This window comes from Echinops telfairi, unplaced genomic scaffold (assembly GCF_000313985.2).
Source record: "Echinops telfairi isolate 266 unplaced genomic scaffold, ASM31398v2 ScPeMD7_7420;HRSCAF=8458, whole genome shotgun sequence".
Lineage (NCBI taxonomy): Eukaryota > Metazoa > Chordata > Mammalia > Afrosoricida > Tenrecidae > Echinops > Echinops telfairi.
Window position 1 is genome coordinate 1003998 of NW_022111320.1, and position 13380 is coordinate 1017377.

A 13380-nucleotide genomic window follows, 5' to 3' on the forward strand; every position below is an offset into this window, starting at 1 on the left:
AAATAAATATTGTAAAATAAATGCATCTCCCTTGAAGAGAGGTCTGTGGGGCCAGCCCCAATTTCACCTACATTGACCCCTGCCCCTCCCCAGAAGATTGCACTACAGAGGACAGCAATGAAGATACAGCCCAGGGAGAGTGGCGGGTCTGCCAAGACCACACAGGAGAAAACTAAGAAGGAGAGAGAACCGTATCCTGGCCCACCTAGCCCCAAAGATGATATCCCCTCACTGACCCACAGCACTGCAGGGGACAGCACTGGAGACACAGTTCGGGAATTGTGTCCGGTCTGATCCACACATACCAGGGCAAATTACGGAGGGAACGCAACCGAGCAGCAAGGGGAGCAAAGCAAGGAAGTCCTCCAGGAATCCCGAAAATAGACTTCCAACTTGGAGGGTAGGGCTCGGCACCTCATGAGACTAGATCAGAAAACATACATGAGGGCCAGCAGACAGACCTGGAACTATTTACAGGCCCTTTTCTCCTCCTCCTTCTTCTTCTTCTTTTCGTGTTTATCTATTTAAGATAGGCAAGATAAAAAATCCCGAAGAGAAAGCAAGAGAACTGACAGTTCTGGGAGACAGGGGAGAGGGAGAGGTGGGGGAAAGGGTAGGGGGTAGCCAATAAATCCAGGGACAAGGGAACAACAAGAGATCTAAAATGGATGGCAAGGTGAATGTAGAATGCCTGGTGGGGTTCAGTCAAGGGCAATGTAGCTGAGAGGAATTATTGAGAGCCAAATAAAGGTCAAACATGACAGTGGCACAGGAAGAAAGTAAAAGGAAATAAAGGAAAGAACTATGAGGCAAAAGACATTTGCAGAAGTATAAATATAGGCATGTATATATGTAAGTATATGTATACATAATGATAGAGATATAGACCTATGTAGATATACTTATATGTTAAATAATAAGGAAGCAGATGGACATTGGGCCTCTACTCAAGTCCTCCCTCAACACAAGAACACTTGTTCTAATAACCTGGCATTCTGTGATGTTCACCTTCCCAACAGGATCGCTGAAGACAAAATGGGTACAAAAGTAAATGTGGTAAAGAAAGCTGATGGTACCCAGCTATTAAAAGATATAACATCTGGGATCTTAAAGGCTTGAAGTTAAACATGCGTCCATCTAGCAGGGAAGCAACAAAGCCTACATGGAAGAAGTACACCAGCCAGTGCGATCACCATGTGTCAACAGGATCAGGTATCAAGTGTCAGAAGACCCAAAACAATCATACCAATGCCAACGAGTGGGGTCAGAGTGGACACCCAGAGTGTTTACAGAGTGGCCTATCTGTAAACAGTTGGACATGTCTTCACAGAAGGGTCACAAGGAAGGGACAAGACAGCCAGAGTGCACTATAGCACCGATGAATCACACACCATTCCTCTAGTTCTTTAGTGCTTTCTTCCTGCCACTATCACAACCCCAGTTCTACCTTACAAACCCGGCTAGAACCAGAGCATGTCCACTGGTGCAGATAAGAGCCCTCAACACAGGGAATCCAGGACAGACACTCCCACACACACACCCCCACCCCAGTACAGTAATGGGAGTAGTAATGCCATGTGGATAGGTGGAAGATGGACAGAGAAGGGGCCAACAGATCACAATGATCGACATGCAAACACCGCCCCCACCCCAAGCCTGGGGGGAGGAACAACAGAGATGTGGATGAAGGAAGACAGTGGATGATGTAAGATATGAAAACAATAATACTTTATAATTTATCAGGGATTCATGAGGGTGGGAGTGGGGGGAGGAGGGAAAAAAGAGGAGCTGATACCAATGGCTCAAGTAAAAAGAAAATGTTTTGAAAATGATGGAAACATATGTACAAATGTACTTGATACAATTGATGTATGGATTGTTATAAGCTGTCAGAGCCCCCAATAAAATGATTTTTTTAAAATACTTATATATTCTCCCTTGAATGTGGGCTACATCATTTTACACCCACCAGCAATAGACAAGGGTTCCAATTTCTCCACATCAACCATTGTTATTTTCCTTAGTATTGTTATTGTGGTCATTTTTTAAGTGCTGAACTGCTAACTGGAAGGTCCGAGGTTCAAGCCCTCTGGCCGTTCTGGGGAAGAAACACAAGGCACTCTGCTTCCAGGTAGATTACAAGCCTTGACAATCCAATGGGGCAGTTCTACTGTTATAGGATCACTCTGAGTCAGAAACAACTCCACCACACCTGACCACAACACCAACACAGCATCTGAGTGGATGGGAAGGGTGTTTCTTTGGTGGTTGTGATTTGCATTTATTTCCTTAGTGACGAATGTCTTTCATGTGTTTGGGAGCCATCTTCTTTAAAGAATTGTCTATGTAAATACTTTCCCCATTTTTAATTGGGTTGTCTTTTTATGTTCTATTTTTTCTCTTGTTGCTTATGTTCTAGGTGTTGTATTTTTAAAACCATGTCAAGTCTAATATGAAGATTTGCCCCTCTGTTTTCTTCAAAGAGGATTATCACTTTAGTTCATACAATTAGGTCTTGTTAATTTTTGCATATAGTATGATTTAAGGGCCCAATTTCATTCTTGCATATGTGACACGCCAATTGTCCCAACACCATTTAGTGAGGAAACTTTTCCCCCCTATTGACTGGTCTTGAGACCCTCAATTAATGTTTGAATTTAAATATGGACTCAATTCTATTTCATTACTTCTATTTCTATCCTTTTGCCACTACCATACTGTTTTGATCACTATACCTTTGTAGTAAGTTTTGAAATCAAGAAGTGGTTTCTCCCAACTTGAGGGAAGATGACTTTTTTTTTTTTAAGTGAACGCTTTGTCGGCTATACTTTGACTGCCGAATATTCCCACCCTTTCTCTTCACTGCTACTACTATGACCACCAGCCCATCTCTCAGGATCCCTTCCTTACTAAAAAGCACTGCTTCTCCCATTCCTTTACCCACTTCCTTAATATTAACAATGTAAAAATTTTAAATCATCTTAAGGTTTACATAATCCTTTTTTAATATCCTTTCTTTGTGAGGGAGGGACAGAGAATGACCCTTAGAAATAGCCCTGTGGGTTGTGTACTATTAGGTATAATTTCAAAGGACTAATACCCTGTTTCCCCAAAAATAAGACAGTGTCTTATATTAATTTTTACTCCCAAAGATGCGCTAGGTCTTATTTTCAGGGGATGTCTTATTTTTCCATGAAGAATACAGTACACATTTATTATTTATTATTTTATTAAAAGAGACCTCGCACTTCCTGTCTGCTCCGGCTGCGCTGCAGCCAACAGTTGGTCCAAAGTCCAGAGTTATGGTAGCTTCGGGGGGCCTTATTTTGGGGGAGGTCTTATTTTCAGGGGGATGCCTTATATTTCAGCGAGAGGCAAAAACTGTAAGTAGGTCTTATTTTTAGGGGATGTCTTACTTTCGGGGAAACAAGGTAGGAGTAGATTGCAAACCACCCATGTCTTCTGACTCTAAATCCACTGTTTCCTGTGTGGTAGTTACATAATCTGTTGTCAATTTGAGACTCTTAAGAGTGAAGGGGTGAAGTTTAGCCTGTCAATCAGGTCACAGCTTGATGACCTCATTTGGAGATCGCTAAGGAGGTGTAGAGCTCACTGGAGGCAGGATACAATAGATTCCCTGTGAGACATTACTGACTATGAGCCTGATGTAGCTACACTGATGCACCCAGAGCCCTGGAGCTGGAGGAGTCACGTGGAGACCCACGCCAGAGCTGAGACACAACTAGTGCCACTGGATCCACAAGACTTTGCACCCACTGGCCTGTGACCTTCCTGCATTCAGTCATTGCATGTGTTTCATGAGTCTGAAAAGGAATTTATAGATTGATATCAGATAAATGGGCTAATATTGGATTTATGGACTTGATATGGACTGGGCTGGGATGTTTTCCCAATATTCAATTGTTCTTTCATATAAAACTCTTTCTTATACACATATGAATGTCTCTGGATTTGTTTCTCTAGTCAACCTGGACTAACACACCTGTCTAGAACTTGACTTCATATCCAGCACAGTTTCCTCCCTGACACTCTGCTGCTCTATTAAAAGTCCCAAGTTATATTAACTCAAGGTGATAGATTAAACTCTTACTTCTTCCCTATGCACCATCCCACACAACTCTACTATGGCCCAATCCAGAAAAAGAGACAAGTGGAGATGACTAAGTAACGTGGTATTTTTTTTTTAATGCACCCCTTACTCTTCAGCCAAGAGCCCCTAGGATGTATAGATAGCAAAGAATGTGAGCAAAGAGCCAGTCCTTTGATTATCAGAGGGTGAGTACTGCCAGCATGAAGGAATCACTTAATCTCATTAATACTCATTTCTCTCCTCCTTTCATCTGGTAAAACGGGTGTAAATTTGAGTGAGCATCTTGGATCGACTTTTAAAAACAATAACCTAATCTAGTAGATTGCATCCTGATTATTAACATAATTGCCTCTAATCCTGCCTCATTTACCATCCTTGAAGTTAGGGTTTACGCACATATGGGACAATTACATTCAATCACAAAAATGGAGGCTAATTACATAATGCTGAGAATCCTGGCCTTGCCGAGTTGACATACATATATTTGGAGGGGACACAATTTGATCCATCACAGGACTGGATCCTGCCTCTGACTGTGCTGTGTCTCAGAGACATTGCATGCCAGATGACTCATCTGCATACCAAGAAATGGAGGTGGCCAATGAGATGCTCTCTCGGAGGTTTTCCAACTTTAATATCCTGCATTCCATTAATAAGGAGTATGGGCAACTCCTCTCCAATATCCCACCCTATTCAACTTGAATTATAAATTATAATAACCCTGAGAAATCAGAGTTAAGTCCCAGGCACCAGATGTATAAAATATGTATACTGGGAAAAATGCTGATTTCCTTCTCCTAAGTCTTATTGGGAGATAAAGGACATAATTAGTAAGCCTTTCTAGTAATGTGAATAAAATAATGGGGCACTTAAGAGGAATACATAAGGGAAAAAAGTCTTAAAACTCATTGTCTTTGGCATAATATACTTTGGAAAATCCTACACTCAGGTTTCCCTAACAGCTGAAAATTCAAATGAAATACAAGTTAATGCAAAGATTTTTTTTCAAGTTGATCCTTTCTCATTTCTCCACTAATTTTAAGACAAAGCAGCTGTCTAGTTATCTGGTGCTGCTGTAACAGACATCCCACAAATGGACGACTCTAATAAACAAATGTGTCCTCTCACAATGTAGGAGGCTAAAGTGCTCATTCTGGGTGCTCTCTCCGTCAGTTCTGGGGGAAAGTCTTTGGCTCCTTCCAACATCAGTCATGCCTTCCTTGAAGGTGTTCATGTGCCTGGACATCAGTCTCCTTGTGGACCTTGGAGTTCCCAGGGAAGGGATCCCAAGTCTAAAGAAAGTGATCCACTGCAGGCTCTCCTTTCTCAGTGGCAGTAGGTCCCTACTCTCTGTGCACCTCTCTCCTGTTTTCTCACTTCTAAGATTCAGGGTGATGCAAGCCATGTTCCAGGGAAACTCCCCATTATATTCGATAATGGCTGTGACTTGAATAAGGAGGTTGCATCCCACCCTAAGCCCCTTACACGTGAATGGCTGATCATATTCAATCACACCACATCGATACATAGCTGCTGACAAGAACCATGGTCCAGCCAAGTGGACACATATTTCGGGGGGACACAGTTCAATCAATAATACCAATGAAGAGAATTATACAGAAGAAGAGTGGAGTGGGAGGAGCCAGGACTCTTCCTCTGCAGAAGCCACGACAATAAGCATCCAAAGCTGTTCAGAGTCCGGCTCAGTCACAGTGAACCCTGATCATCAGGGCCCCATTTTGCTGGGGTCAGCAGATGGCAGGCCCCTTTCCTTCCTTTCTCCACAGCAAACCCTCCCTGCAGGTTGCCAAGCACCACCAAACTGGTTATTAAAGGCCTCTGTAAACAGCCTAATTCTGTAGGATAGCCCGCTCCCAGCTATGTACACAAACAGACAGACATAAAAGAGCACTTTGTTCATTTTTTAAGACTCACAGGAGACACCACTAAGCCCACGTTCCTAGTGTGTTTTCTTTTCCTTAAAGCAATCATAAAATGAAAATGCTCGGAGCTGGTTGAACAATGACAGGTGGTGGCTTCATTTGACAGGACTGGTTGACAATATAGAATGTGCATCAAGAGCTTTGAAGTTGTCCATACTTTCTGGACCCAAGAATTCCTCTACTGGGGACATATCCAAAATATAGATACAGTAGCATATAAAACTGTAGGTACAAAGATGTTCATCACAGCATTATTTATGACCCAGAAAAAATGGAACTCTAAATGCCCAACTGTTGGGACAGTGCTGAATGCTGTGTAGGTATAACAGCTATGCTTACAAAGAATTTGTAGAGGAGCTGAGATACCAAGAGCTCAAATAGAATATAAATGTTTAGAAAATACTGATGGCAACATATGTACAAATGTGCTTGATACATTTGATGTATGGATTGTTATAAGAGCTGTCAGAGCCCCCAATAAAAATTATCAAAAATACAAGGATCTACATATAACCTCCTCCCTGGGGGACAGACAATAGAAAAGTGGGTGAAGGGAGACGTCAGACAGTGCAAGACATGACAAAATATAATTTATAAATTATCAAGGGTTTATGAGGGAGGAGGGAGAGGGGAGGGAAGGGAAAAAATGAGGAGCTGATGCCAGGAGCTTAAGTGAAGAGCAAATGTTTTGAGAATGATGAGGACAATGAATGTACAAATGTGCTTTCCACAACTGATGTATGTACAGATTGTGATAAGAGTTGTATGAGCCCCTAATAAAATGATTTAAAAATATATTTGTAAACAAGTACATGAAAATGCTTATAATACTATGACAGGAGAAAAAATATAGGATGATATTCACTATGAAAGATAATATCAACTATGGATTGATGTTGTCATATATTTTCACCTAGCACTATGTTATGAAAGAGGAGTCCTTGTGGTGAGTGGTTCCATGTTGAGCTGCTAACTACAAGGTCAACAGTTCAAAATCACCAGCTGCGCTGTGGGAGAAGGATGAAGCTTTCTATTCCCCCAAAGAGTTACAGTCTTGGAAGCCCACGGGTGCTGTTCGACCCTGCCCTATAGGGTCGCTATGAGTCAGAATCAACTCGATGGCACTGAGTTGCTTTGGGTTTACCAGCTATGGAAAAATAATACTGCATGTGGCTGTTCCTGTTCGGTAGCAGAGTGACACACTCCCAACAAAGCAAAACATTGCCTGGTCCTTGGACAGCTCCCCCGCGTTGCTATGCTCCACTCTGTTGTGGCAGCCCCTGTGTCAATCATCTTGTTGTGGGTCTTCCTCTTTGGTGATGACCCTTATTTTACCAAGCCAGATGTCCTTCTCCAGAGACTGCTCCCTCCTGACAGCATATCCAAACACACGATAGCCTCGCCTACCTAACGTTTAAGGGTCGTTTGGGCTATCCTACGGCCCTTCTTCTGACAATCCAAGGTATAGTCCATTCTCTTCACCAGTGCCGTCATGCAGAGGCATCAACTCCCCTTCAGTCTTCATCAGTGTCTAGCTGTTACATACATGCAAAGCTGATTTAGAATCAGAAGTCCTCAGAACCAAATAATCAGGCAGCTCTCCTGATAATCTTTAGAAATTTAAAAGAAAGTAGATGGGTTTTTTACAATGTTTTTAATCACCCTTACACAGTTGGAGAAGCCTTTTGAAGTCATTTTATATCCAAAGCTTTCCTCTCAGATGCTTTACCTTACCTGGTATGCCCATGAAAATTAGGCTCAAATTAATCGGGTTTGGCAAGTATCCTCAGGGGTGGGGGGTGGGGTCAGCTTCTGTCCTCAGTTAGCCCTTCTTCACTTAACTTTGGCCTACATGTTGATTAATTTCTTACTGGTTTCTTGCATTTGAAAAAATGACCTTTCTACTGTATCTACTCCCCCACTGCCACCAAGTCTATTCCTATAGGTAGCAGCCCCATAGCGGGTTGAGACTGTAAATCTTTATGGGAGAAAACAACTTTATCTTTCTCCTTTGGTGGGTTTACACAGCGGACCCTGCACTTAACAGCCCAATGCCTAGCCCACAATGCCACCAGCGCTATTTCTGCTTTATCCGGCATCTTTACATTGTTGTCAATTGCAGTGTTAGTCTAACTGTATTGGGTCAACTATTATTATTGGAAACAGAATTCAACTCTGGAAGTCTCATTTAAACCCAGCTACAAACAGAACCAAGTTAGTGCCTGATCTAGTCCAGCAGCTGCTATTGTAAGAACGGCTGATATGTTTGTAGCACTTTCCGTGATCCAGGTAGAGAACCCTGATGGCACAGGGGTTAAAACACTCAACTACTAACCAAAAGGTTGCTGAGTCAAGGCTACTCTGAGGGAGAACGATGTGGTGGTCTGCTTCCATAGAAACATACAGTCTTGGAAAACCCTTTAGGGCAGTTCTGCTCTGCCTTATAGGGTCACCATGAGTCAGATTCGTATAGTCCTCAATGAGTTTGTTTTCCAGGTGTCACATTAATCATGATAAAAATATTAATTTATTTAATCTTACAACTTCCCTAAAGTCTAGGTATGATTTCTTAACCCCATTTTACTGAAACGAAAGCTCAGAGAGTTTAAGTAATTGTGTAAGTTTCCACAGCTATCAAGTGCCAGCACTGGAACTTAAAAACACTAACTCCAAAGACCACACACTAAACGTAGGTTAGCTTATCTCTCAGCATGTTTAAGAGAGAGAAAGGGCCTATCACTTAAAAGTTATGCAGTTTAGAAATTAACATTCTGAAAAGACACCACCAAAGGAATGGTGGTTGACTGCCGTTAGGTTTCAGTTCTCACTGGTCACCAGTCTTGAAACCAACCCTGCTATCTACAGGTTTGATCACGTCCGTAAAGAAGTTGCCTGATGACACATAGACACAGAGCCCAAATTGTCATTTTGTTTGTTTGTTTAACTTCTAATTTCATGTGCAGGTTTAATCCCAAAAGTCCTGGATGCATACTAATTGTCCCTAAGCCAGGCTTTACAAATGAGGAAGGAACTTCAGAGTAGTTTTGCCCCCAATTCCTTCCCCTGTAAAAGCAAACCAAGGGCTGTAGACTGAACGCTGGCTCATGACAGCCCACCGTGCACAGAGTAGAACTGCTCCAGGGCTTTCCAGACTTGACCTTGCAGAGCACTGCTGGGCCTTTCTTCCGAAAGCACCTCTGGGTGGGTTCGATCCACCAGTCTTTCATTTTGTATGCAAGCACTCGATCATTTGCCTCAGCCAGGAACTGACTCATAACAACCCTATAAGCAGACTAGAACTGCTCCACTGGGCTTCTGAGGTTGTAACGCTTTAGAAGAGTAGATAGACTCATCTTTCTCTCCCCCTTCATATAGAAAAGTCACTGCCATCAAGCAGATGCTGACCATAGGGTATAATTGCCCCTGTGCATTTCCCCGACTGTAACTGTTCATGGGAGTAGAAAGCCCGTATTTCTTCCACAGAGAGACTGGTGGATTCGAATTGCTGACATTGTGGATGGCAGGCCAACACGCAAGCACTATGCTACCAGAGCTCCTTCATATATAAAGGACCCCAAAATTTAGTACCAGGAAGTGGTATTCCCTGAAGAAGAGCAGATCTCTGTTTTCCCTTATTCTTCTTAACTTCACCTACGTCCATTCCCCCACACACCCAAGAGAGAAGGGAGTTTTTGTCACACAGAATGTGCTGCCTGCTTGCCTTACTCCCTGCACCTCGCACAGAAGAGTGCAGCTCTACCAAGTGGTCCTTCAAGTCCTTCCTAGGAGCTCTGTTGAAATGCTTTCTCGCCTTCTTCCAGCTACCAAAAAAAAGGATCATTAGAGAAAGTGCTCCGCCAGCATGCATCCAAAAGTGAGCATTCTTAAGCTACCATAGGCAATGATTGTCTCTAATCAAGTAATGAGTATATATTAATGAATCGATGACAGCATATATACTGGTGTGTATATATATATAACATATATATCTCGCTCCTCCACAGCAGATGCAGAGATGCCAATATAAATCAAGAAGTTAATGATCTAAATGGAGGAATAGGACGTGGAAACTATATATATAAAACCTGCTTAGTAAAAGGCAGACTATATATAGTACTCCCTCCCCCAACTGCCATCAAATTCATTCCAACTCATAGGGTCCCTGTAAAACAGAGGAGCGATGTCCCTTTGGGTTTCTGAGAAAGTCTCACCTTTCTCCTGGGGAGCAAGTGGTGGTTTAGAACAGCTGGCCTTGTGGTTAGCAGCCCAACGAGTAATCCAGTACATCAGCAGTTCTCAACCTGTGGGTCGTGAGCCCTTTGGGGGTCAAACGACCCTTTCACAGGGGTTACCCGATTCATATCAGTAGCAAAATTACAGTTATGAAGCAGCAACAAAAATAATGTTATGGTTGGGGGGGTCACCACAACATGGGGAACTGTATGAAAGGGTTGCAGCATCAGGAAGGTTGAGAACCTCCGCCCTATGTCCTCAGGGCTCCTTCTATGTGGTGCAGTAGATTGCAGACAAACTAGACCGCAGGAGTTCTGAGACATTTAGGAAAGAACTCCTGAAGGATGAGTGGTTAGAGCCAGATCTGGAAGGATCAGAAGGTTTAATTAGGGGAGGGAGAGAAGGGGAGGAATAACCTAAAATGACGTAAATACAGGATTATTCACGGCAGCACTGTTTTCCAAAGAACATGAGCATCGTAATTGTCCATTAATAGACATCTGGTTAAGTTAGAGAACATTCATACAGTGAAAGTGATGAAACCATCCAAAAAGGAAGAGGACATTAGAAAACGCAGAATCGTGTGGCTTGTGTGCTACGGTTTGATTTTTAAAAGGAAAAAACTATCCATGTTGTGTGTATTTGATTGTCTATACATAAAATATTTTTTTAAATATACAAGAAACTCCTTCTTTTCTAGCCCTTCTGAACTGTGTCCTTGGGTAAATGCAGTCCTTTTGACCTCAAACAGTTGATTATAGTGTGGTATGCATACCTCTCTCTTGTTATGGTTCCCCCAGTAGGCCTGTCTATAGTTCGCCTGAAACTTGAGCAAGAGAGTGGAGGGGGGAGGCGAGCTCAGACCCAGACCTGAATGACGACTAAGGGCCATAGTTTCAGGAGTCCTGCCAGGCTCTGACCAGTCAGCCTATGCTATGATTTGGGTTCTGTTCCACATCTTGCTCCCACTCCATCCAGGACTTTCTAATGGGATCCCTTTCAGAGCACTTGGCAGTGGTAGCCAGGCACCACGTAGTTCTTCAGGTCTCAGGGTCATGAAGGCTGGTGTTGAATGGTCATTCGTCCATTGGACTAATTGTTTCCTGTGTCTTTTGATTTTTACCACTCTGCTTTCAAGTGGTCATTCATGAGCTTTACAGACTCCAGTCACCTCGGTTTCCTGATGTGAGCTTTGGTGGAAGCAAGAAGACCTGCTTTGACTTTCAGACATTTTTGGCCTCTGGCTCAGGACCCTGTATTTGGCATGCCTCTGCCTGACCTTCAGATTTAAGACTGGACAGAACCCACAACCATACCTCTCACCCATCACTTGCCAGAGCCAACTACCCCTCCTTGACCCAGCCACCCACACGCACCACTAATAGCTACACCATGATGCTTCGGAAACAGCAATCAACCACAGTCCACCCAAAGAAAAGCCAATGCAACTGACCCCAAATTCCCAAAACCCAATGGAGTACTCTAAAAAAGAGGCCCTGGAATTACCAGAAATAGAATTTAGAAGGAAGACACCCGCCCCCTCCCACCCCACCCCCACCCCTGGCCCCAGAGTAGAATATAGTCTTTATGGACATCTTCCAACTGGCCTTGCGTCCAAAGGTTATGGTCCTAATCCTGCAGGCCCAGCAACTCATGCTCTCAAGGTGTCTGATTATAGATGAGGCTTTCATAACTTTGTCCCTGTATGCTCCACCACGTACATGGGCATATTTGTAGCAAAGGTGAATAACCATATACAAATATCTCTGTCAAACCTATATTCCTACCTCCCTCCCACACCCAGTCAGCCTGTGTGTCTATCCCTGCATCGACTCATGAATCTTCTGCTATGCAGGATGATGTATATAACAGTATTTACCTCTGTTGCCTTCAGTTCTTACACTCCTCCAGACATCTTTCCCTGCCTCCATCATTTTGTTTGTTTGTTTGTTTGTTTGTTTGTTTGTTTGGGGTTTTTTTGCCAGCCTCCCTCTTGTATACATAAGAAGCACGGGAAGGAAATGTGAGAAGTGGTGCTACATTGAAGGATTGCAACCAATGAGATGAAACAGAATGTGTATGAATTGCTGTGGTAGTTACAAAATCTGATGTCAATTCGAGACTTAAGAGTGAAGGGGTGGAGTTTAGCCTGTCAATCATGTTGCAGCTTCATGACCTCATTTGCAGGCTAAGGGGATAAATAGCGCACTGGAGGTGGGACACAGACTCACTTCCTGCGAGACAGTCCTGATAACAAGCCCGATGGCGCTACAGTGATGCAGACAGAGGAGCAGGAGGAGCCACGTGGAGACCCATGCCAGCACTAAGATGCTTCCATCACCACTGGATCCACAAGACTTTCTACCCACTGGCCTGTGATCTTCCTGCATTAAGCATCATTGCATGTGTTCTGTGAGCCTGAAGAGCACTTTATAGATTGGTATCAGGCATATGGGCTAATATTGGACTTGATCTGGACTGAGCTGGGATGTGTTCTTAATGTTCAATTACTCTTTGATATCCAACTCTCTCTTACACACATATGTCTCTGGATTTGTTTCTCTAGGCAACCCAGACTAACACAATTGCTGCATGTAAAACTGATGATCCATCTGCTCCATAAACCTTCACCCAATTCACAATAAAATGTTTTAAAAAGAAAAAATATATACAAGGTACTAATTGTAGGGGCAGTGAATTATTGAATATGACTCTTTTAGCCAAAGTCTCTAACTCCCACCAAAGGACCTTTCCGTGCATTGGGTCTAATAAAAGGATAGGGATAAATAGTGATAGGATTCACCTGTAAGTAACTGTGAACAGAATTCCCTGGAGTGCCATCCTGCTGCATATAAAATGAGCCCCATGGGAAGCAAGAGGAGGAATCTCATGACCAACAAGGGCCAGGAGTGGAGAGCATTCTCTGGACCCGAGATCCCTGCGCAGTGAACCTCCTGAATCAAGATGACAGCCAGAGTACCAGAAGAGCAGCAGCAGGCGAGCGTGCAGGAATCAGTGCATGGAACAGAGACGAGCGTGCAGGAATCAGTGCATGGAACAGAGACGAGCGTGCAGGAATCAGTGCATGGAACA

At 43.2% G+C, this 13380-nt stretch overlaps 1 protein-coding gene across 1 annotated transcript in view; it reads right to left on the reverse strand.

Moving 5' to 3' along the window:
* Window positions 1-13380, reverse strand: part of PLCH1 (phospholipase C eta 1) — a 261944-nt gene that overhangs the window by 237623 nt on the left and 10941 nt on the right. The window lies entirely within an intron of this gene.